The following is a 24926-nucleotide window of genomic DNA, read 5'->3' on the forward strand; positions in this document are numbered from 1 at the left end:
AAAAGTTGGAAGTAGACAAAATTGAATAGACTCATTATTGTAAACTAAATTGAAGATTTTTATTCTGAGCCAGACAAAAATGCAGTGCAATGACCACAAATTTTAGAGCTATGTCAGCTTTTTCAAAATACTCTTATCATACTGAGGCAAGTATACCAACATAATATGACCATTTGTAACAGAGGCAATACTCCCACTTTCGTCTTTCCGAGCTCGGAAAATTATGATGGATGGGAGGATGTGCTTGATGTTACTTAAATAAACAACCGTAATTTATTAGTGAAGAATTGGAGAGTTTCCCCTTTGAATTCGTTTTCGGATCACAAGTGGATTCTTTTTCAAATTAATTTCGAGTCGAAAAACCCTCCGCCTTACAGAAATCTCAAAAGAACTGACTTGACGAAATTCGGTCAAATTGCGAATTCCAAACTAAGCAACTTACCGAATCTCACTTAATCGATAGGAGACCTTGAATCAAAGGTGAAAACCTTTGAAACTTCTATAAGTAAAGCTTTTAGAGTCTCTTGCCCAGTTAAAAATATCCGTAAAATCCTTCCTTCTTGGTGGAATGAAGAACTGTCCAGTCTTAGGAAAATGAAGTGGACAATTTTTAATATCTGCCACAAACATAAGTTTTACCAACCGTATAAAGACTCTCTTAAAATTTACAAGAAGCCCTGTCATCAGCCAAAAGATAAGGCTGGAGAGAATACTGTCAATCAATCGAAGACATAAAGTACTCCGCAAGGCTCAGCAAAGTTTTATCGAAGGAACATTGTAATCCTTCATTTCTAAAAAAAGCCTGATGGATCCTGGACAGCCTCTCCTTGAAACCACAGAGCTAAACGTAGCTCATGTGGAGAAAGTCAATTCCGTTATAACCAGGGAAAATAATTTGGGGGTCATCAATACTTTCTCTCCATATAAGTCTCCAGGCATGGATGGCATATATACTGCCAGTTATGCTTCATAAGTTGCATGATGTGGCAGCTAAATGGCTGGAACAAATTTTCAAAGGATGTCTCCTTCTCAAACATGTGCCCATGTCATGGAGACAGGTCAAAGTAGTTTTTATCCCGAAAGTGGGTAGGCGAGGCCACGAATCCGTCAAGGATTTCAGACCAATAAGCTTAACATCTTTTGTGCTTTAAACATTGGAGTGCATTCTTGATTAAACTATTAGAGAAATCCTAGTTGGACGACCTCTCTAAAGCTCTCAGCATGCTTATCTTAAGGACAAATCTACGAAGACAGCCCTCCATGAGGTAGTGCGTACTGTAGAACAAACAATCCATTGTAAAGAATTTACTATTCCCGCCTTCCTAGACATAGAAGGTGCTTTTAACAACGTCCTTACAGAATCCATAGAGGAATCGCTCGTTAAGTTCGGTGTAGAAGACTTCATTCGAGAATGGATTAATTCCATTTAGATAATTAAACAAAGCCCAAAATTTTATTGGTCCAGCAATGTCGCGATGAGCTTGCGAGTCTGAATATTAACCTCGGTGTCACCCTGATCTGGGTTCCTAGCCATAGTGGTATCGTGGGAAATGAACGGGCTGACGAGCTAGCCAGGCAAGGATCGGCCCTTCATATCTCACTTGCGGAAATGGTTAACATTCCTCTTGGCGCTCTGAAGGGTAAAATCTTTTCTATCTACCAAACTGAATCAAACCGAAGGTGGAGCAATTTAGCCAAATGCATTATATCTAGGAAGATATGGCTCAACTATAATAAAACCTGTACAAACGATCTTCTATGCAGGCCAAGGCAAGATATAGCCAGGATTGTTGCGGTTTGTACCGGACATTGGCCTATAGGAGTTCATGCAGAGAAGTTGGGTATCTCTTACAACACCTTTTTCCGTAGTTGTAGTGACCAAAGAGAAAGTGAAACGATAATCCATTTCCGTGTGTACTTACGTTCGTACGTCCGTACGTGCGTATGTCAGTTTTTTTAATAAAAAGTAAAAACCTAAAAAAACAGTACTCAAAGTTGGTCAAAATTGAATTTTGACTCAAATATCTTATCAACAGTTTGAGACATTGGCTTTAAAGTACTTTCATATTTTGAAAAATATTGATTTCAACATTTAGTAATTTTTTTAGAAAAATCTAATTGACAGATTTTTTTTACAAAAAATAAAAACTGAAAGGAAAATTTAAAAAAGTTGGTAAAAATTGATTTTCAACTCTAATATCTTTTCAACAATTTGAGATTATGGCTTCCAACTGATTTTGACGCATGAGAAAATATTGTTTTTAACATTCGCAAAAAAATTAAGAAGAATCGAATTGATAGTTTTTTTTTACAAAAAAATAAAAACCTAAATCAAAAAATTAATAAAAGTTGGTAAAAATTGATTTTCGACTTAAAAATATTTTCGAAACCTTGAGATTTTGTCTTTAAACTACTTTTATCTTTTAAAAAATGAGAAAAATCGAATCGACAATTTTTTGTACAAACAATAAAAATCTAACAAAAAAAAACAATACTAAAACTTGGTAAAAATTTGCTTTCGACTCAAATAGCTTTTCAAAAATTAAAAATAGTGTCTTCAAACTTGTTATTTCAGAGATAATAATAATAATTCATCTATCAACTTTTTTATCCCAACACGAAAACCTACAAACTTTTAAACAAGACAAATAGACAGACGGGATAGGAAGTTATCGGTGTGGGTCGCATCCAAACCTCTTTTTTAATTTGAAATAATAATCAGTTTTCTTTATTAATTTATGAACATTTTTTATTAAATTGTGTATTAAATTTTAGTTTTTCGGTATTTAGAGTAAAACAAAACAAATTGCAATAAAAGTTAAAAAAAAGTATGGCAAGCCTGCCTGGCATATAGCACCATCACGGCACATTGATTTTGATACGGCTCTTGTTGTAAAGGTGAGCAGAGTACTCTCGTGTTATTTGTGTTCGATGTCCATATTGGGAGAAGAAAATGAGATAAAACAACTATTGGCAAGCTACACATTGTTGGTTATGCATTTAATTGTATACCCTATTAGAAATTTTTAAATGACGTTATAAAATTTAATCTGTTAGAAAAGTTATGGGTGATTATACAAAAGTTGGGTAACTTTTAAAGATATTTTGTTTGCAATAGTTATTAAATCAAACTTCTACAAATTCGGGTGTATATGATAGCTAATCTAATTAATATATTGTTCCCAATCGGGCCAGTCACTTTTTTGTACATAGTAAGATATTACAAATTTCAGAATTTGACTGACGAGGTAACATAGTACTGATACATGTTATACACAGTTTTGAAAGTATTATAATTAAATGGAATACAAATTAGTAAAAATCTCTTAGGTTTTAATAATGATCATTTAAAATTACTTATAATGACAATTAAAAATAATTATTAATATGTAATACTGGGAGAGAATACTATGAGAGTTTTCAAAAAGACTCTTGACATTTAACGTAACGTTATTCACTTCTTTTTTACTACTTTTACACATTTTTACTAAATATTCAAAAGTAATCAACAAACAATATACTTGTAAACAAAATCTAACAATATTAATCTTAAAAGTTCTAATGATCATGAAATGAAGAACAATAACAATATACCTGACACAGGACTGACGATTTTAGATTTAGATTTAGATTGGTTTTATTATTTTTTCAATGATTAAATTCCTAATTTACAAAAACATAAAAGCATGGCATTTTGCCGTCTGCCTAGTTGACAACACATGAAAATTTCACATAATATGAAAATTTGTTTTTGAGCAATAATTCGTATGTATTTTTGCAAAATATATTTATAAAAAAAAAAAAAAATTTGTTTATCTTAGAAGCTTTCATTTATGATTTTGTTTCTGTAGAGAAGAGCTAGCCTGCAGTATTTGTATAATTTTTGTATATCCATATTGTTAAGCAGTTGTATAATTTGGCTTTGTGTCAACATGTCACTTCCGAGTACATCCCTTCTGATTTCTCTTAAGATCGGACATTTACCCATAAAGTGAAAATTATCTTCTCTTTCACCTAAGTTGCACAAAGAGCACACAATGGGTAAATCATCTCTATGAGGTATGTAGTTCAGTGGCATAAGTTCGCTCCGCAGTTTAACCATCATTGAAATCTCGGCTGTACTATTGTCATCCCTAAAATAATTTTTCTCCTCCAGGTTATGATTCAATTGGCTGTATAGTTGTCTGTAGATAGATCCTGTTGCCTCATTTATATATTTATCACGATGTTTTAAGTCCACTGCAGCAATGAGTTGATAAAGCGAAGTTTCTAATTCTTCACTGCACAGGTTTAAGACTATCCCACATTCTGAAGCAAGTTCCAACCAATCAGCGCACCAACTTGTCTTTGTCCTTATGACTTCAAGAGCTACTATTTTAGGTAGTCGATTATCATCCATCTTCAAGACTTTCGTGACATAATCCACTTGCATTTTTAATGTTCGAATGAACAATGGCGAGATTCCTGTTTCTAACATGATAACGTAGTTAGGTGTGCTACGCGGAAGCTGGAAGATTCTTTTGCAGTAGTATCGTAGAAGATTTTCCACCGTATCGTACTGCCTTGTACCCCATGTCTGAGCTGCGTAGAAAAGGATTGATGCTGATATCGCTTCAAATAATTTGAATTTACTGCTGTGTGCTATACTTTTGTTATGAAAGCATCTATTCCATGTAGCACTGATTGCACATTTTGCCTTCATTAATTTTTCCTTCAGATGTTTTTCCATACTCAGGTTTTGCGTGAAAATAACTCCTAGATATTTGAATTCCGTTACAACCTCTATATTTTCTCCATTATAATGCCATTTTTCGTTTGCACATTTGCGGCCTCTTCCACTTTTGAATATTAAAATCTTGGATTTGTCAAGGTTAACTATCAGATTCCAAACCCGACAGTATTCGAATAATCGGTTAATCATCAACTGCAATGATTCAGAAGAGGCTGCCAACAGAACAATATCGTCTGCAAACATCAATAGTTTTATTATCATCCCCGCGTACTCTACTCCACATGGCAGAATGTCAACCAGATCATCAATGAACAATGCGAACATGCTTGGGCTCAATGTACAACCTTGCCTGACTCCCGATTGTGTTTTGAATTCTTCCGAAAGCGCTTCACCATTCCATACTTTACTTGTTGTGTCGTCGTAGAGATTCTGTATGACTCTTCCAAACTTGCATGACATACCTTTATTATATAGCTTATAAAATAGAGCCTTTCTATCGATCATATCGAAAGCAGCTCTAAAATCGACGAAGAAGGCAGGAAGGAGGTCTGAAATAGTCCTCATTTGAGGTCCTATACGCTCTTAACCAGCCAAACGATAATTTTCTGTATTTTTTACAGTCGGCATCATACCATGGTGCCGAAGAGTTTCGCTGAGTGTTGGTGTTAACTGTGTAGTAAGATGCTTTGATTATCTCTTCTATCTGAGGTAAATCGTAAGTTCTTTGGCATATCAGTGCATTATTTAATCTCAATTGATACTCTGACTTGTGTTTCGATTTCCATTTTATTTTCGGTAAGGTATTCATAATTCTCGATTCCTTTGCTTCTCTGGTATTAAGTTTAAATTTTACGGCGATTGGAAAGTGGTCAGAGTAAGGTACATTATGGATTTCCAAATCAACAATCAGTTCATTCCATTCACTACCTACCAAACTATAATCAATCACCGAGCTACCTTGTCCTCCAACAAAAGTAAATTCTCCGTTCGTATCTGATAAGCTAGTTCCATTTTGAATTCTTAAACCGTATGTATCGCATAGTTCAATAAGCTTCAGTCCTCTTGCATTAACAATAATGTCCTTCGAATTTCGTTCAATTCCCAGGATCTCATTTTCATTTCCCGCTTGTCTTCCTGTCCTCGCATTCATATCACCCACCACCAGCAAGTTAGATGTTTTACCTCGAGTTATTACACCTTCTAGTTGTTCAAAATCTGTATTCCATTGATTGCAGTTGATATAAGTCGGCAGGATTCGGAAACATTTTTCTTTGTAAAACAGTTCAACAAAAATAACGCCTTCGTATACTTTAAATTCGCAACACATATTTTTAAGATTTTTTTTTAATCCGAAGAAGCAACCTCCACTAGCTCTTCCCCTTGATTGTGTTCTAACAGCTGGAACTAATTTAAATTCAAAATTCCTAAATTTACTTTCAAAATTCGTAAAATTATTTTCCATAATAAATGTCTCATATAAAAAAACAAAATCAAATTGATTAACAAATTCATAAAAATCTACAAACAAAGTCTTATTGGTTAATCCTGCAACATTATAAGAAAGTATTGTATAATTAAAAGATTCTAAACAATTTTCATTTTTTCTAATTTTAATTAAACTATTTTTATGGCAGACGGCATTACAATCAAACATGTCTCGTGTGAACACCACTTGAAGTTTGAGAAGCTCTGGTGTTGTCTTCTGTTGACTTCTCATTATTCCAGTCTTCCAGCGTTGTCAGATCAAATGTGTCACCAACCAGCTGTTTAAGTGTAAACAAACCATCTTCTGCGTCCGAAATTATTTTGCCACTTTTATCGAAAAAAAATTTGTTTTCATCAATCAAAAGGGTTTCTCCTTTAATTTGGCACTTAATGCCCCTATTATTTGAAGTGATGTTTCTTCTCAGATTGTTTAATCTTTTTCTTCGTTCTCTCGCCGCTGCTGGATAGTCCTTGTGAATTGTTGTGCCGGTGTTTTGTAGCTTATTCTTTGCTCGAAGAATCCGAAAAACATCTTCTCTGTTCGCCATTTCAACAATTACATTTGTCGCTGATCTTCCGATTTGTTTTGCTGTAGTTATTTTATCCGAGTTGTTTGTTTGCAATAAATCAAGACAGATTTCTTTCGCTTTCTCTACTGCGTTTTGGCTATTAGTAGGGTGCAAATGAACGACAACATTCTTTTCGTTTGATTTTTTTTTCAAGCAACTCCACTTGTTTCTCCAACAAAACACATCGGGACTCCATTTTGTTCAGTTGAGTCTTTAGTTCAGCGTTGCTTTGTTTCAATATAGAAATTTCAGCACTTATTCCTTCAATGTCGGATTTAGTTGCTACGTCTTTCAGCTTTATATCCAACAAATTACCCAAAGAATTTTGCAGCATTTTGTCTAATTCGCTGATCGCCATATTGCCAACTGGGTTTATGTTTACCTTTGAATTAGATGCTTTAGGCGGTGTCATTTCCATATAAGTTCTTTTTGCTGGATTTTGGTCTTTCACAGTTGGAGATCGCGATAAGGGCATTTTTTTTTGTTTTATTTTTAACAAAACTCACCAGTAGTTTTTTGTTTTTTTATTTTGTGTTGAAATTTTATTTTAATTTATTATAAAAACTGTATTTTTAAACTAAAATATTTTTCTTTTTTATTTAAATAAAATATTCTTTTTACGGAGCTTTAATTTTCACAAACTTTCACTTATTCGGACTGACGAAAAAGACAAAATTTGAGATTATAATCAGGACTAATGTTTTTTTTTGTAATTTCGAATATCAACAAACTACATTTTAACAAATCAAAGTCTAATATGAATAAATAAAAATAAACTTTAGATTAACAAAAAATAACGACTATGGCTTAGCACGTGTATAGACAACAAATATAACCCAAGCTCTGGTACAGTTATGGGGACCGTCAAATTGTGAGACCCGCAACTAACTTCATTACCAACATTAAAATTCAAAGTGGGATTTGACGTTGAGTCGGCGATATTTCGCACGAATTTTAAATTTAAATAACACACAACGGGCTGACGAATGAAACTGAACAGAAAATTTCTTATTTTTTTAAATTAAGTAGAGAACACTGCATTATGAAAGTTGTAGTACATATTAAAGTGTATACATCACAGATTGTATTTAATTGATAAATTTTCTCAAATCAATGATAATGTTTAATAGACAGTCACTTAATTGTTGGTTTTCGGGGTTGTGGCATGAAAAAGAACTGACGTTTTAAGAACTAATTGTGTTTTTTTTAATAACTTGTATTCAAAATGGAGAACTAAAATTGGTTCCATTATTTCAAAATAAATTGTAATCTCAATAAAATATAATAATACTTTGTATATTTTGGTTTATGACATGGAGTTACCCAACTTTCGTATAATCAAATACTGAATTACTACAGTTTTTATACCGAATTCAAACGTCTAATTTAAAAAAGCACTTTTCATCATAACGAATTAATCTTCCAACTTCTCGGAAGAGTCAATACCTGTGAAACAACCTCTCTCTCTATCTGAAGACCTCTGGCACGATTGTCCTACGCACAAAACGATTACGCCACGAGTACTATAATTCGTTTATTGTTCAAACATTCTGAAGTCTATCACAATTACATTTGTATTTGATTCCTTAAATTCAATTAAAGGCTCAGTCAAATTTTCAATATTTTGATTTAGTGTTTGTAAGTTGGTTGCTCTGGCATTTGGCACCTGTCAAACTCAGAAGTGTCATAATATTTTTTTTTTCATTTTAATGATAAATCGCTTATGAATCCAACAGTGTCCAAATACTTTAATAAATCAATTTCCGCTGAATTTTTAGTGTTTTAAATGATTAGAATTCATTGATTTCCTGGCCGCTTTAGAAGCAATTTAACCAGTTGTTCAACTCCTTTTTGGTTGGCGATTAGTTGACGATTTTAAAGATATGTGATGCCAACAAGATAGGACAACAAGTCACACATCACATCTTAATTGCTTAAGAAGTTTTATGGTGATGTAATTTCACGATTTTTCGACATCGTCAATTGGTTTCAAGATTATGCTTTTTGATATGAACTATAGACGTATTAAAAACAAAAATTATTCAAGTAATAGCTGAGATACCACCCGAAATGTGAGAAAAAAATGGTAAGAAATATAATAGAAAGGATTAACAAATTACACAGGAAAAGTCTAGCTGGTTCGCATGACCTTGGTGGCCAATTCACATCACCCCTGCAAGAGATAACCTTACCCTCAAATCGTTCATGCAAACTGTCAATTGTGGCGTTTGTTGTGTGGCACGTAGCGCACCGGCCTTCCTGCTTTAACCACATGTCGTTTAGGTCTAGGTCTAGGTTCAATTAGGGCAATAAGAAATTAGTTTTCAACGGACCAATTACGCCGACAGCCCATAATCCACACCAAAAGGTAACTTTTTGAGAATGCATTATAACGCGGTGAACCTCTCGTGGGTTGGTGTCGTCCCATATACTGCAATTTTGCTTGTTAACAAAGTCATTCATCAAAAAATGTGCGTTACTAAAGATGATTTTTCGGCCAAAATTAGCGTCCTCTTCTAAACAATTCGAAGCCCAGTCAGCGAACAGACGGAGTTGTCTATGGTCATGAACTTTCAGCTCCTGGGTCAGTTGGATCTTGAACGGGCGTAGGCCCAAGTCCCAACGCGAAAAAGTTGAAGTCTGAGAAATGCCGAGTTATTGTGCACAGAGAGGAATAGACTGCCTCGGATTCTGCTGTACACTCTCACGGATCGCGGCAATGTTCTCGGCCGATCTTGCGTTGGCTGGTTGTTAACTGAACTGGTCGTTTTAAATTTTACCGCCAAACGTTGGAGAGTCGACTGTGAATGGCAACCACGTATACCGTTCTTAATTTTATTCTATTATTTTTTTATTTTTCTAAGGAAAATTAGTGGGAAATACTTCAAAGATTTTTAATTGTTATTTTCTTTTGTTGAAGTTTAAGCACAAGAAATTGACCAGAAAAATAATGGTCCTTAAGCAAAATCCATTAGTCATTTTAATCCATGTAAGCAAAACAACAGCGGAACCTGTTGGGCGTTTTTCCAGAAAATTGGAATTTTCAATTTTGACCAACACCGCCTTCTTTTTCGGTCTTAAAACAAATTAAAAAACCGCCTAAAGTCAATCTTCTCAAAACTTTTATTTCCAATTGTATCTAGTTTGTGCTTAATCTACCCAACAGCTAAGGTTGAAGGGGCAGATGGAATCGCCAACGGACCAACCAACGTTTTCGGACTTCTCTACCATCGTAATATCATGTTAGGTTAAAAACTTTTCAAGTTTACCCTACAAATATAAAATGTTTTAAACATATACCCTATGTAACGCCATTTTAAAACCATTAAGAACTCGAGCATTTCTCCACACCTAATCAAATCATGTCGGCAAAATTAAGTTTAAAATAACTTTTAAGTTTTAGAAAGCGCCACATCCCGCGCTAATTCTGACTCAAAATTCTGACATTTTACGAACAAAATTTGTTAGTTAGTTATTTTCGCTGGATAAAGGATTTGGTTTTGATATTTTGAAATAAAAATTGTGTTTTCTTGTTCCATCGTTCCGTTCCGTTCCATCGTTCGTTTTATTTTTACGTCCACCTGTTGTAAGTGTTGGTCGATAAAAAATGAAACAATATTGACAAAAGCTTTGTATTTTTGAGTATTTTTTAGCATGTACGGGCATAAGGGTCAAAACGGACATCTTGTCTCCTATATACAGATTTAGAAACACTTTTATCTGCTCCTGTTGCCATAGAAATATTGAAAACTTTGTAAGCAGATTATTATTATATTTTTCGGCAAATTAAATTTCTCCATCTGTTTAGACTTAAAAGTTGCAGTCATTGTAAACAATAGTATATTTAATGTCCTTATACCCTTTAATTTGAAAAATATATAAAAAGAAAATAAAGTGCACTAAAAGTAAACAATTTATACTGGGTTTAAAATGCCTATGTAGCTTTTACATTTTATGCGTTGCGTCCACAACAATTTGCATACCTATTGCTTAAATTTTTCACTTTTGGCAGATGTTAATTTTGTTTTTCTAAATATTTTATAACTACACATTAACTGCCCTTGTGGTCTGAAATTTAATCGCAAACTGAAATGAATCTAAAAATTTTAATACCCTGGGTCGCCAAATTGGAGAGTCTAATAAATCGAAGTTCTATCTCAGACTATTAACTATTTGGTCAAGTTTTACAAAATACCCGTTTTCAAAAACTTGATGTAATATAATTGTTTAGACAACAGATTTGTTACAAGAACCAAAATTACTTTCAAACCGTTTTTCCCTTTTTTGTTAAAAATCGTTTAAGTATAAATATGGTTTAATGTTTCTTTCAGATTTTGGATAAATAAAGATTTATAAAAATTTTTCAAATATCATGTGAAATAATAGAAATATTTCAACTGAATATTTAAGAAAAGGATTACACATTTTAAAACTATTATGGATTTTATTTAAAAAAGGTACTTCATAAATTTAGATAGCATCACAAAACTTTAAATCCGTTTTTTTCGAATTTTAAAACTCTAATATCTCAAAAACCTGTCATGATACATTGAAAAACCTGTCAGATTTAAAATTAAGACCATTAAAACCCATTGGAAAGTCTGATTTTATTACCAGAAATAATGTCAACCACCATTATCAAATTAAAATACTCTTTAAATTAAAATTAATTGAAACATTAATAATAATAATAAAAAAAAGTATTCCTTAAATAGAATACATATGTTGTTACCTTAATATTCATAACAAAATTCCCTTATCTCCTGCTTTTGTTTATTATTATTTTTATATACGGGTAATATAAATCCCAGACTAAACACACAGATGTGTATCTAGACAAACAACAATAATTTACCCTACATCTTGGTTTTATTTTGATGGAAATGTGGTACACAGAAAAATAAAAATAAAATCGAATTGTTGTTTATTCGCCGCCTCTCCGCCGATATTATGGTCTTATTTTAAATAACTCTCAGTTTTATTCAAAACGTTGTTGGTTGTTGTTGTCTGTCCAATTAATAATTAATTGAACGGTGTTGTGTGTTTTCGCCGCCGTGTGCTCTCTATTGCTCCTGTCAGTCATGTCATAACAATCTGTCAAAAACGTAAAGAAACACAGTTGACCACTTTACTTTGTCGCTCCTCTAAATATACAGACATACGAGTAAGAGCAGTGCATATGCATTGGGTTCGTTCGAATGACCTTTCATCGATAACAAAATAAATCGTCTTTCGTATCTCAAAAACAAACAGAACGAAAACAAACAACAAAACACTTTTTGACGTATCGGACTCTCGATCGCTCGGTCAGTTGCTTGTCAACGTGACAGTTATCGCTCCTAAAAACTAAACCCGTCTGTCATTCCTCTCTGTGTATAGCCTTTTTACGATCTCAAAGTGCCCTTCTCCATGTTTGACGTGTGTTCCTTTATTAATTGAAAAGCAACTTAGTTAAAAAAGATTAATAAGTGACATAAAAATGTTGCATACAGTTCGTTACGTGATTCGCTCGTTCGTAGTGCGTAAGCGTGTAAGTTTTGAGAAAATCAATTTAGTGTAATTGCGCGCATACGCAACAGTGTGTGTTGTCCAATCGATACGTCAGTTTCGGTGTTTCAGTCACAGCGTGTAACCGCCTCCTCTAACCTCCACCTCCACTATTTTTACCTTTTTAATCAAAGGCAGACAGCTTGGTGAGACCGACCGACCGCCATCCATCCATCGAGACGCGCATCACTTCAGTCCATATATTCACCTCAATCGGTCGTTAGCATCGTTCGTGAGCGTCGTGGTTCGCGCTGAGCTGCTTGTCGTAGTCGTAACGTAACGAGTTTTCGAAAAACACGTTCAGCAGCACATTTTACACTCTGAAATTAAAAATGAAAATGAAAACGAAAGTGAAATTTAATTTACCCCCGTGAGCCCCTTCGAGGAGAGTGCGTGATATTGTAGCTCTTCGCTTGGTGGCAGTGCCAACTTTACATATATCGATGGTGATATGAGAAATTAATGATAATAATCGTTATCTGCTTTGATATCGCGCAACTTCTATACGTACAAAAAACGGTGTATTGTTTGGATTGGAGAGTTGAGGAACTGCAGGGTGCTTAGCCTAGCTTACTGCCTAACCTACTTGTTGTTTATTCAATGACCGCATAGTTGTTAATAATAATACGAAATTTAATTATATCCACATAAAAAATAGATAATAATTATATGCGCGATGATGTGATGTGTGATATCGATGTGATGTTATGGTTTCCCCTTCCATTAAAATGCTGTGATGTTGAGGAATTATTGTTTTGGTTTTGTTGTTGTAAGTTCGATTTACTTTCTGTTAATTAACTTATTTTAATAGAATGTTGAATGATAATTATTCTATGGAATCATAAACAGATATAATTAATGTCTAATGAACCACAAGTGTTATTTTGTTAAAGTTTCTGTTAATTGTTTAAACAGTATTTAATTGTTTACACTTAGTAGAGGGAAATTATTAGCTTAGCTGGGCCCTAATGTACATTATCAAATTTTATGTGGTTAAGCTTTTGTCTGCTATCATTAATTAATACTCCTCCTGTTAAAATACCCGAAGGACTTACCTTAGTTCAGATAACGATATGTGGCTAGTGACTAAAAGCTCTCAATCATGACATGGATGGAGGGGACCTAGAGTTTTATGCCGAATCCAAATGGCCAATTTAAAAAAACAAAACACTTCATGACAAGAAGTACCCCGAAAAAAATTTAAGTAGCAAAGGCAGAGATTAAACCAAAGACCTCTAGCATGACAGTCCTACGCGCAGTAACCATCACGCCACGGCTTACCTAAAGTTGGTGTTATGACTATTATGAAGTCATTTTTAAACGCGTTTCGTATAGATATTGCTTGACCGATGATTGATCTTGTTTTATTAAAAAACAAAATAATTTAAATATAATGAAATAAAAACAAGAAAATCTTCTTAAAAATTTGTATCTTGTTGTTTAATCTTTTGCGAAATTCAGGTCTTGTTTATTTTGGGCTTCTTGCGTCTGTAGGTACCTATCCGTTTTCAAAATATTTATATTCTTATCATATCACAAAAAATTAAAAATGAAAACAAAAATTAGAGTAGCAAAAATTGGACTTGGAATATTAAAAAATAAAAAGAAGAAAATGTCAAAATTATATCAAAGAAATTGTGTGCTTCAAATGTATTTTTGCAATTATGATATAAAAAATTGACATTGTGAATATTATATTAAGTGTAAGAAAAATGAATAAATCAAAAAAGTTTGGTTTTGTTCGTGTTCAATAAAATATTTTGAAATATTTGTCCACATCCCTCTTTGCTTCCATATCTTCTTCGACAATTTTAAAGAATACATAATATCTACTAATAATATTTACAAAATGAATTTAATTTAAATAAATTAAATTGAGTGGCGCAACAGTCCGTTGTGAACCAGGGCCTAGTGACTTACAACTCTCAAGCATTCCTGTGTGCGAGTACTGTTGTCAGGAATGGAAGTGACCTACAATTTTAAGCCTTAACCTTCACTCTGGATTCAAGCCGACTGCTAAAAAACAGTCGTTTCGTCAGAGCGAAGGCTCCTCTCTCCCTGGTCAGAGCAGCATTTGTAAGTCTGTCGAAATATAAATACTGATCTAACCAGATACCGAAGTACTTCACTACTTTGCCCGCTAATGGCTGCCCGTGAAGAGCAACGATGACCATCTTGCACCAATTCTTGCACGTATCCCTCGTGGCCCTAGCCAGCGGTGTCCGGAACAGAATTGTCTCAGACTTCTGGAAATTTAGTTTCAGTTTCCAGGCGTCGCAATATCGGCGAATCTTGTCGAAATCACGCTGCAAGAGAATTCTAATAACCTCAAACTTTCGGGCCGTTTTGTGCGCAATTAGATCATCGGCGTACGCAATTGCCTTTGTAAGACTACCTATCAGATCGCTGGTGTAAATGCTGAAGAGAATCGGTGAATTCAACGCTCCCTGTTGAAGACCATTTTTAATTGAGAATGTTGTGGTAGAAGTTACATTGCCACTTTTGACAACAAACTTTCTACCGTTAGGCATATCATAAAGTATACAACAATGGTTTTCTTATCAGTGCATTGTTGAAGAGTGTGGTGTAAATTTCGATTGCCTCCATCGGTAAATGTCTTAGTACAACGTTGGATATACCATCGACACCTGCTGTCTTTTTGTTTTTTATTGAGTTGAAGATTAGCTGAAGCTCAACCTAACAAGGACAGTCCAACGCACTAACCATCATGCCACGGGTACTACAAAATGAATTCAATTAATTATAATATAATTCATAACTTTTTGTTTGAACACATGTTTTAGAACTTCCAGTTCGATTATACCGGCATATTTGTTAAAAAGTAGGCAAGCTTTTATAATAGGCTCATTAAGTCCTTAATGAGTCGAGTGTTGGGCTGTAAAGAAAAAATGATTAACCCTCAAACAAGGAGCTGGAGTATGTTTGATAAATAGTTCACGTAATTCCGTACAATCAATATGACCAATTAAAACGTCTCTTGCAAGTGAAATCAAGAAATAGGTTCTTCTAATCTCAAGAGGTTTTATATCTATCAACGCGCACCGAGATGTATATGCTGGTAAGGGCAGGGTCCAATGAAGTTTTATAAGAGAATACTTCGTAAACCTTTTTTGAATCCTTTCTATTCTATTTTAAGAAACTACACAACAATCAACGAACAAAGATCGAACAAAACTGATAAAAAGAGACTTAATTGTTTAAGGACATTTAAATTCGCTAGAATTTCTAAACAGAAATCCAAACATAGAATTACCTCTTGACACGATGTAATCTACATGAATTCTAAAATCCTGTTTGGAATCGAATACAACTCCCAAATCCTTATGATTAGAAACTCTTTGCAGGACACTCGCAGATAAACTATAGTCAAAGATAATAAGATTGAAATATCTAGTAAGCGTGAGAACATAACATTTAATGATATTCAATCCAAAATCATTTAAAAGGCCCAATTTAGATACTTGTTTTAAATCGCTTTAAATCATCTTGGAGCTGTTTACAGTCAAGAGTTGAATTTATGAGCCTGTACATCTTGACGTCATCTGCGAAAATCAAATATTGTGAATCTAAAATAAATTTCGGTAAGTCGTTTACATAAAGTCAAAACAATAGAGGACCCAGGTGACTACCTTGGGGAACTCCGAAGTATTTTGAAATTGGCACTGATTTCATGGAACCGATTTTAATGATTTGAATTCTATTTAACAGATAACTCTTAATCCAGTCAAAAATCTGAGAAACCTAGCGATTTGAGTTTATTCAATAATAATTTATGGCTTACCCTATCAAATGCCTTTGAAAAGTCAGTATAAATGACATCCACTTGGCTTCTTTTTTCAATTGCGTTTATATAAAAATTTGTAAACAACGTAAGATTTGTAGCAGTGGACTTTCCACTAACAAATCCATGTTGAAAGGGTGAGATATGGTTTTTAACTGCATCATACTGCATTGACAATATTCGCTTCGGAAACCCAAATCGACAACCTCCTTGAGTTTGTTCTGTGCAGATTTTATTTCTATCCGTTCTATAAACATCATAATTATTGCTGCAAATTTCAGCGTTAGAAATGTCGTCACTTAACCAAGTCTCAGTGAGAGGAATAACAGCAGAGTGAGAATCAACCACAGCTTAGACATTCATCCTACGTTTTTATAGTAAACTAGGATATCATCGGAGGTACTTGAAGAGTTAAGATCAGCATCAACAATAAACGGACCGATTTTCGAAATGTTGTCCTCAGAGCTCTGAGAACAAGATTAGTTCAGCTTTTGTTTTTTGGCTTATCGTGACAAATTTACGAATGCTTCTAACATTGTTACGCACAATATCCTGCTAATGATTCCGTTACCTCGCCTTTTGGAAGAATACCAGCCTTAGCTTGCCGTGCAGAGCATTCACCGTTTTTAACAACACCGCAATCCCTAAAGATCAAGGTATAATGCAAGAGCTGCCCCCGGTGTCAAAAACTGTTTCTCTTGCTCTTAATTTGAACAAGTGACAGATCTGTAGCGTGCTCTAATTCTTCGAACGATCTTGTTCTTAATAAATCTTAATAAATCTTGATTTTTTTATTTTTTTAGTCAAAGTCTTTTTTCGGTCTTTCACACGCTTATTTAAGAAGTCTTGGCGATGTACTCAATAGAGTTTTGATATTTTGGGGAAAAGAGTCGAAACTTTCAATTATTTATTTCTGAGAAAGTTGTTGATCAGTGCTTTGCCAAGATTTCTTGATCTTCATGCTACAAATTTGATTACCTATTTAATGTAACCTCCATAAACTGCAAAACATCACGCACTCGGGCTGTTAAGTTGAAAAACCAAACACCAAAAAGCTCCCTGTTTGAACACATTCTGTAAAAAGTGTTCGTAAACGAGCACTTGTTGCAAAGAAAAAGCGCAAGTTGTCGCGAGAAAAAAGGCAACCCATGTTGAAACCAAAGCTCGTCTACATCAACATCCTCAAATTCAGGCTAGAAAGAGTTATTAATCATGTCTCTTTAGCATTCTACATTGATTGTAAAATTATGGCCTCCTTCATTTTTGAAGAAATGAACCGAACTATTATTTTGGTAATAAATGTTCACGATTTGCATAAATCAAGTAAAAGCTGTCAAAAAAAATAACTCCGAAAGAAGTATTGCCAGATTGAAAACCACATGCCAAAAACCACCCGTTAAAAGCGTGTGTTAACCGGACTCTGTTTTTCAACGGTCATACCGCAAGAACTTGCAGATTAACGATTTTAAGTAAATTTTGTTTGACAATATCAAAATATGTTGAAAGGTCTTCTTTCATCAAGAACAGGTGACAAAAATGACAAAGTTAACTCAATTCAAGGCATTTTTAAAGCACTTTTAAAGGGATATCGTAAACTATTTTAAGTAATATAAGAAAATTGCAAATACGCCCCCAGACGATTTTTATTGCACCATTCCCTGAATAATATTTAGTCTTCTTGCAAGAGAAGACAATCAGATGTAGAGTTTATTTAAATTTTAATGTCATCAGCATATATTAGGACAGACGAATATTGTACGATCGAAACCAAGTTATTTCTAAATAAAACAAATAGAATAGGACCAAGTTGCCTACCCTGGGGGACACTAGAATTCACAACAAATTAACTTAACACTATAACGTCTATCTTGCAAATATAAGTAGATCCAGTTTACGAAACAGTCGTTAAAACCTTGTTGTGATAGTTTTAAAAGTAGGTAATGTTTTATGACACAATTTGTTCAAAGGCCTTGCTGAAATCAGTTAAGATACAATCAACTTGTTCACGTTTTTCAAAAACATCTAAACAAAAGGACGTTAAGTGGAACAGATTAGTAACAGTTGAACGCTTTTTAACAAAACCATCCTGGTTATCACAGATAATTGAATTTCAGTGAAAAGAAAGGAAGCTACATACGATTGACTCAAACAGTATAGGTATCAAAGATAGTTTAGCAATATTTTTCGTTTTTAGGACCTTTTTTATGTACTGGTATTATGAAGGAGCTCTTCCAGATAAAAAGAAACAGCGAGTTACTTAAATACGTGTTGAAAGAACATATAACGGGTGTGCTAAATAACTATTTGATGTCGAATCAGTCAATAAGTTAGGCTACCCACATGTTTTCTTCTTACGATTAACGGATTTCCAAAAACTATCAGTATTATTTTGAAGATTTAATTCCATTTTCCGAATGTAATCAACATATAGGATGTTAGAGTATTCAGTGAAAAGTTGTTTTATTATAACGAACGTCCTATATCAGTTCCTGTTTGATTATACTTCATCCAAGCATAATTTATTTTGTGTTTTAAGTTTTTAACATGAGAATCAAACCATGGTGGAACACTCAAGTTATTTCGAGTCTTTTTAAATGGAATCGTTTTGTAGAAACAGGCAAACAGAGTAAAAAAAATAAATGTTTGTAACTTAAATATTGACGATATATTTAAGTTACAAAATAAGTGATCCCAATTGATCGTACATAATAAGTTAAAAAGGTTTTCAAAATTACACCTATTAGAGTTGAATTCTAGTTATGTTTTAATTAAGTACTATGTCTAATGCATGAGGACGTCCACAGCTTCAGAGCATATAGTTTCGGTGAAAAATACCAGATCGAGTGTTTTTCCAAAACGGAGACATACCATCTGTTAATAAAAACTCATTTGACGATGTCGGGTTTATTGTAACGTAGAAGTTATTGTCAATTTGAATCCGATTGAGATTGGGTAAATTAAAATCACCAACAACCAGTACTTTTGCTACAGGTTCCGAAAGGATATGCATATATGTTTTCTATACAGTTCTTGAATTTTTCATTAAGTTAGGACATTAGTTGTAAGCGAAATATTAAAGAAACTAAGTTGTTTAAGTGGATTATAGGTCGTTGCATATACAGACTCTGCCAGTAACTGTAGATTCAACGTTTTGGTTTTATTCACGAGATAATGAAAAATTCCAATTATAAACTGCCCTACTTTTAGTGATGTTTCCCTACATTTCACTGGCACGGCAAAATATCTTGGACTTGTTCTTGATCGTAAATTAAACCTGGGAAGAAAATATCAAAGAAAGAGAGAGAAATGCATCAGTTGCTTTCTGGGGAGGGGGTGCTGTCTGATATCTTTTGATATTATTCCTCCCTAAAAAGAGCAATAAAGCTACCTGACTACTGCCATGTTTTTCAAGTCGAAGTAGAAGTGAGAATGTTATTTCCCACAATTTGGAAAACAAAAACAAAGACATATTTATAGAAATCCAAGGAGCAATGAAGATCATGTCTGCCATTGTCCCAAATACAAAACTGGTAAAGAAGTGCCTTAGAGAACTTCCCTTTACTTAGCTGAGCCAACACGGTTATACCCTCCGTTGGGTCCCAAAGCACTGTGACATTGACGAAAAGGAAAAGGCAGACAAATTTGGTCAAAATCGAATCAATGCTTAATCCTTATAGTATCAATGATTCACAAGTAAATTAGCTACTTCCCTAAAATTTCCTTGACATCGCAGGATGTTTAACGGCCCTGGAATCTTGTAGGGTTTCGAGGATTCCATGGCCAAATAAAGCGAAAGTCTGAAATTTTCCCAGAAATCAGGATGGTTCAGGGAGGCACTCTAAACGTAAATCCTCACTAAACTTCCTATAGCTAACCAAATGAGATCCAAGTGAGATGTTTTTCGGCCTTTACGGTTGCATCAACCCTTATAACCTTACCATATTTAACCAACCAAATTAGTGGATAATTGACGTTTTAAAAACGTTAAATTATGCAGTATATTCCATCGCTCTAATCTTCTAAGCTTTAGTTGAATTCGTCACAGCAATATATTTAACTGGGCTTGTATTGTGATGATGATGCCCAGGTTTATAGTCTTCTCAATTTTACCGATCAATCGCTTAGTCTTGGTCGATTATGATCAATTGATGACCATACAAATGTAATAAAAATTGTATGCAAAAAAATTACAGAGGCCGAGATCGATCTCAAGCTTTGAATTCGAACTCAAAGTGTTGAGATCTATCTCTTGACGAAAGGTCTATGTGAGAAAGTTCTAGTTTTGAAATGCAAAAAGATGAGCAAACGCTCGATTGCATGAGATCTATCTCACAAATTTTAGAGGATGGGGTTTCTCTTACTCAGTTAATAAACAATTATCAAAATGGACGCGTTTCTGAATAATTTTGATGCAAATCGTGTTTATAAAAAATAGAAGATGTCCAATCGGTGAAGGTTTTCGAAAACTGTATAGATTTAGTGTAACAGGTCTGCAATTATTGTCAGATGAGTTTTTGAACCCAATCCTGGAAACACACGTTATATAGTAGATCCTGGACTTCAAAGCGGTGTTGGTGAAGACATTGGTGTCAATCAATCAATGATATCTATGATCAATCATTGCAAGCCGTGCAACTGATTCCACCATATTCCCACACACTTCTGAAAAAAAAAATAGAAAAAACGCAAAGGTTATGGAGCAGTAAGAATGAGTTTCCTTATGCCCTTGGTGCTCTGGATTGTACACATGTGCGTATAGGAAACCACTCTATCACCACGAGGAGTACGTCAACCGCAAGGATACTACTTAATAAATGTACATGCTACGTGCAACGCGGATGAAAAATAAACAAGCATCAAAATAAGCAATTCTTTTTCACAGTCCTTAAGAATTATTTTATTACTTTCAGTTTTTTTTAGTATTTTTTTTATTCACTTATGTCCCGCCAAATTTGTTTTTAAATGCCTCTATGAATTTAAGAATAGCATTTCTTTTTCTTGCCTTTAAAACTGGTAATTACGACTTCTCCATTAAAACTTTATTTAGTTTCAGTTACTAGAAAATTCACTAAAGAAATTCACTAAGGTCATCATTATTTTTTATAATTACACTTTAATTTTGGCTTTCAGAAGACATTTTTCTTTTAACCAGTGCAAGTGCATACAAAGAGCTTTGAGATCTCATATCACTGAGTCAGAACTGCAGAGATTGAACTCGTGTTTTTGCATATGAAACAGAGTCTGAGTTCGAGTCCAAGTTTGCTCGATCGATCTGACATGCAAGTTCAAGCTCGTCAGCTTTGAATCTGAGAACTTTCTCATCTTTAAGCATGTGACCAATTGTTCGATTTCTAAGCTATTCACTATCGTTAATTTCAAACATTCAACTGATTTTTTGATACTCTAATGACAGCTCAGCTTAATGCCAGATGACAGCTAATGTATTACTCTATATTTCTTTCAATAATATGAATTGTATTTCAGAACACGTCTAAAGTATGTATAAGGATTAAGCAGAAAATCCTGTTTTACTTTAAAATAAATAAATAAAAAAACTATCAGAGAATTTTATTTTTTGTATTCAATGTTTTCAAATTAAATTCGTATGATAAACCACGGAAATGTCTCCTGAATCGTTTTTGACAAAAAATTTTTGTGATGGTTTTTAAGTTCTGTAAATTCCTTCTGAAAAGACTAAAACAATGTAGTAAATGGAAACGATGTACAAAATATTGAATCCCCCTTTTTAACTCAATTCATTTTCCAAATGGTTTAAACTTAATTTTCAACCAGAATCTATACTTATTTTGAAAATTTGTGCTAATAAAAGGCAGATTCGACCTCAAATCGAATTAGAATTTCTCATACCTACCTAAAATAGAAACAAATCACGTTAGCGATAATATTCAAAGATAAGAACCGGTATAATTTTATATACATATATATGTATATATTGTTTTTATTTAATTATCAGTGACTCGCTTGCTTGCAATATCTTCTCCAATTCTATCGCATGAATAATAAAATTATTGATTTTATAAAACTTGTTTACAATAAAGCTTTAACGTAGGTACATATATGTAGGTAGGTAAGGTAGTTAGGAAGATATATGTATGTAGGTTAGGTACTTAAAGTCTAATCAAATCAAATCAAATCAATATTGCAAAAAGATAAAAATTTCAAAGTTAATAGACTCGAAATTGAATGTCAAGGTTGATTTTGCTAAAAAATAAAAATAAAAATAAAAACAAAACAATCTTCACTTTATCGACAAAATTAGAACGAATAATATTAATTCTAGTTTTTGAAGGGTAATTCCAGAGATACATAAATTGTTAAGACGTATTTAATTTTAATCGACGTCAACAATTAGGTGACGTTTGTTGCCAAAAGTATGACTTTTTGTTGAAGTTATCGTTTACGTCGAGTAGGCTGGTTTACAAAAAGAACCGAATGTTAACCTTTGCACCTCCTTGTCTTTGCTCGAATTCATATTTGAATATTTTGTTTATTTCAATTCTTTAAACACTAACAGGAACAAAACTTATACGAGGTGTGTTCAAAAAGTACCCGGAATTTTTAAACTTTGCGGGTCTGGAGTGTCCGAAGGTCAAAATTTGTTTTGTATTGTGTTGGTATACATGTCCCTAAAGTATGTTGTATGTTCAGTTATATTCACTATTTGCTTTATCTTTGGTAGTTGCTAAGGTCCAACGTGTTTTTATAAGCTCAGCGATTTTTGCTTGTTTAAACAATATTTGACTAAAAAAAACAATGGCATAAACATCGCTCTCAGGAGCTGTTAAATGACGTCAACGACGATCCAAGTTTGCTTAAAAGGGTCATAATTGCTTCGAAAATGAGCAAGGAGTGGCCGTTACAGTCAATGGCGATCGTTATTGGGCCATGTTGAACGATCTTTGTTCACAAAATTGAAGAAGTTTCAACAAGACTACGCTACGTGCCACACATCCGACTTATATGTTTTATGCCCATTTTCAAAAAACAAAGTTATTTGGCGGACCCTATATATTCTATGACCCATGAATGTTGCAAGGTTTATGTATGTTCTCTGAATTGCTTCAAGTCTTGTTATATGAACTGAATAGTAAGGTGACCACACTACACTACATTCAAGTATAGGGTTTTTCAATAAGAGCGCTACAAAAGTTTTTTTTTTAAATAAAGCAAAAAGGTTTTTGGATATCAATAAAATTCTTTATTCCTGTGAAAGTATGTTCGATGCCATTATGTTTGGAACTCGATTTGTTTTGCATGGCCACCACGGGCACGCTTGCAGAAGTCTAGACGCTGAACCCAATTTTCGACGGTTTTCAAGCATAAATCGGACTTGACGTAGCCCCACAGGACATATTCTAACGGCGCGGCGTCAAATCGCACGACCGAGGCGGCTAAGTTGATGGACCATTTCGTCCTGTTAGAACCAAAAGTTCATATCATCCAATTGGGCCCAAAAATCATTATCATTGAACATTCATAGTAATTCATTCTTCTAATCATGTAAGGTCAAAAGAGCGGCAAGAAATATGGCGTCGGTTAATGTTAAATTGCTGTGCCATCTCTATAAGAGACGATCGACAATCGAGGCCCGTTTGAGATGGAGGAGAGTGTCTAACGCTGCTGAGGGTGTGGTTCTCAATGCCCCGCTTATACAAAGACATGCAGTGCGTTGGACTCTGCTGAGTTTGTCGTACTTTCTCCAGTGCAGTCCACCATACTGCAACCCCGTACATTAGTATTGGTCGGATGATCGATGTGTAAATCCAGTAGGTTATGCGAGGTTGAAAACCCCATTTGCTTCCTATGGCTTTCTTGCAAACTAAAAGAGCTTCTGTAGCTTTCTTAACTCATTCCTGAATATTAGATTTTCAATTTAATTTGCTGTCTGATATCAGACCAAGATTTTTGGCTTCATTGGTAAAAATTAGTGGTACACCTTTTTTGCGTTTTGGAGGAAGTATCTCAGTGTATTAGGATTTCCTGTGAAGGCGATAGCAACATCATCGGCATACGCAACCACTCTGTAGCCATCCCTCTCAAGGGATATTAGTAGTTGGTTAACCACTATGTTCCACAGGAGAGGGGACAGAACACCACCTTGCGGAGTGCCTCTACTGACAGACCTTTTTGTGCAAAAATCTCCCAAACTAGAGTTGATGATCCTGCTTTTTAGCATTAGATTAATCAACTCACATTTTGAGTATTCGACGTTTAGGGTCGTCATAGCAGAAGTGATAGCGGATGTGTCAGGAAGGCAACCATATAGTATATTCCTTTAGCTCTAGGGAGTATTTGATAGTTCTTACCAGAGTGGACAAGGCTGTTTTTACCGATTTCCCTTTGCAGTAAGCAAGCTGAGACATCGATAGTCTCTTATCAATGCTATTAGGTACATGGATATCAATCAATCGTTCCAGAGTTTTGAGAATTAATGATGATATCCTAACAGGTCTTAGATCTTTAGGGTTGACATGCTGAGGTATATAGACCAGATCTACACAACTTTTGAAGATCATCTCAATAATGGGCAAAGTATGTTGTAGCTCAGCTGGTATGATTTGATCTGGACCTGGAGATTTATAAGGTTCGAAACTGTTCAGAGCCCATGTCAATTTTACTTTTGTAACAAGACCTTGAGGAAAAGTTAAGTTAATACCCGACCCAAGACGGTTTGTTTATTAACGGATTTGAAGCTATCTGGGCAGTCGGTGTCTAATACCAGGTTTAGCGTTTCTTCGCAAGAGTTAGTCCATGCAACATCTGAGTTTTG

The 24926-nt window shown here is 34.2% G+C and overlaps 1 protein-coding gene across 2 annotated transcripts in view; it reads left to right on the forward strand.

Moving 5' to 3' along the window:
- Positions 1-24926, forward strand: part of LOC129941976 (E3 ubiquitin-protein ligase RNF19B-like) — a 147373-nt gene that overhangs the window by 38288 nt on the left and 84159 nt on the right. Inside the window, exon 1 of one of the 2 annotated variants that reach the window (XM_056050867.1) lies at positions 13002-13102. The exons of the other annotated variant lie outside the window; for it this stretch is intronic. The gene's annotated coding sequence lies outside the window, so the exon portion shown is untranslated. Of the gene's footprint in view, positions 1-13001; positions 13103-24926 lie in introns of those variants that run through there. 2 annotated transcript variants of the gene reach the window in all.

The sequence above is a fragment of the Eupeodes corollae genome, chromosome 1 (assembly GCF_945859685.1).
Source record: "Eupeodes corollae chromosome 1, idEupCoro1.1, whole genome shotgun sequence".
NCBI classification, from domain to species: Eukaryota; Metazoa; Arthropoda; class Insecta; order Diptera; family Syrphidae; genus Eupeodes; species Eupeodes corollae.